The sequence below is a fragment of the Meleagris gallopavo genome, chromosome 5 (genome assembly GCF_000146605.3).
Source record: "Meleagris gallopavo isolate NT-WF06-2002-E0010 breed Aviagen turkey brand Nicholas breeding stock chromosome 5, Turkey_5.1, whole genome shotgun sequence".
Lineage (NCBI taxonomy): Eukaryota > Metazoa > Chordata > Aves > Galliformes > Phasianidae > Meleagris > Meleagris gallopavo.
Genome location: NC_015015.2, coordinates 28,931,537 through 28,933,827, shown reverse-complemented (window position 1 = coordinate 28,933,827; position 2,291 = coordinate 28,931,537).

The window sequence follows — 2,291 nt, the reverse complement described above, 5'->3', positions numbered from 1 at the left end:
TTTAGATGGCTTTTGTCAGTAAACAGTTTCAAGGTTGGAGATGGTGTTATAAAGAAAAAAAACTGTTTGAAGCTCAGAACTGAGTGCGGGTTTAAGTTGACTTTGGCACAGCATTATTGCAGAGGGTTTGTTGCTGTGGAGTTTGTTAATAATTATACTTACGAATTCGATGTGGGGATGTCCTTTGATCAGATGAAAATGTGCATTTCTGAACTCAGTGTCCTTTGGTGCTGCAATTATCTTTGTGTAAACCTATGAAGATACATTGTGAGATTACATTATGTAAGGCTGCATAGCTGTGCACACTGCTTAGAGAGAATGTTAATTATTCACAGGTAGATCTTGAGTGAAACTAAGACTGGAAGGATATCTGATACATTGATTAGTCTGGGATCAGTTTACTGAGCGGTGAAATTTATTTTAAAGCAGCCCTCCTGCTTTGCACAATAAATGGTTAGATGCCTGAAGGTTATAAATATAATTTCTATATGAAAGAAGAAGAGATTATTCCTAAACTTCTGAAATTAATGTTGTAGGATTTTGTGTTGCGTGTCTTGTTTTATGACACTCCTTCTACCCCTTAGTCAGATTTATCACTGTTTCTCTACCTTCTCATGATATGCTGTGCTGTCATTGTTCAGATATGTAAAACATAATTCCTGAAAATGAAAGCATTAAGACGATGGTATTTCAATTTCTTTCTTCTTAAAGATGTGATAGAAGGAACTAAAGAATGATGGGTTTTAGTTTTTGGCTATTTAGGTTCCAATTCATGTCTCTATGTGTTGTAATACTTGCTATATCAGAATTAACTGTAAAAATGTTACTGTGCATTGTACAGTTATCCATATGTTGATTAATATACAACTTCTCTTCAAGATATTTTTGACTAAAAGTTAATAGTTTTTGCATATTCTTAACCCAGATGAAAAATTTCATGTATTCAAGAAATAATCATTAAATCATGGAATCATAAAATGGCCTGGGTAGTAAAGAACCATAATGATTATCTAATTTCAACGCTCTTGCTATGTGCAGGGTTGCCAACCACTAGAACAGGCTGCCCAGAGCCACATCCAGCTTGGCCCTGAATGCCTCCAGGGATGGGGCATCCACAACCTCCTTGGGCAACCTGTTTCAGAGTGACCATTCTCTTTGTGAAAAATCTCTTGTAATATCCTGTGGAATGGTTATATACATACATAGTACTTTTTTTTTAAGTCAGGTTTACAAGGACTTAACATATGACAAGATGATTTCACTCCATTGCTTACATGTCTAATGGAAAGTCACCAAATAACTTTCTAAAATAGAATACTAATTTATGAGCAATGATCAGTGGTTGAAATATGAAGCATCAAGGAATAGAAAAAGCCATTAGTTTCTAGCTTTCTCTGACTTAAGCGAGACATTCATTTAAAAAAAAAAAAAGTGGAGAAAAAAAGTGTGTTGAAATCTACAAGGGCTATTTGCAGTAGTTTTTCCGTGAATTCTGACAAGTGCAGAGTTAAGCAATTGAATACATTTGGAGGAGGGGACAGGGAGATAGAATTTCTAATAATTTCAGAGATGGTAATATCCCTTGAACAAAAGCGTTTTTTGTAGTTTCTTCCATTTGTAGGCTTTCTGAAATTTTTCAAGCTTAATTGGGCTCACTCATTTTTGGAACGTATGATACTTTCTATTGGTGGATTCATGGGATTTGTTGTTGGAAATGTCTTCAGCTCATGTTACCTGCCAGAAAATCAAGTTAAGTGCCAGAAATTACCAAGACACTACCAACAGATGCTTTACTACTACTGGATGGTTCTTCTTTTCTCTCAAGTAAAATGCTGGTATAATACTTTACAGAGATTTTATTATCACAGAACTGGGTGGTGGAATAAATCTTCTGACATTGGACAATAGTTACTGATACATACCAATATTAAAATATATATATAAAATGCATATTTGCACATCTATTTTGAATGATAGAAAAAAAGATTTCTACTTACCTGAAAAAATGGAGTCACCTTGGATGTGTGATGTAGAAAACTTCACATGGCATTATGTCTCATCCCACTGTATTGCTCTGTCAGTGTAGACACCTGTAAATGTGGAAAGGCAGGCTTGGAACTGGACATGAACTTAGTACTGGAGAAATAGCCTGAAAGTAGTAAACACAAAAATCCCTTGTTAAGTGGGAGTAGTGAGTGTCTTATATATCACATGAGAAACTAATTGAGTAGTAGCATTTCTTCTGAAAAGGATTTGAAGAATGTAGCCTATGACAGTACCAGTTGAACATC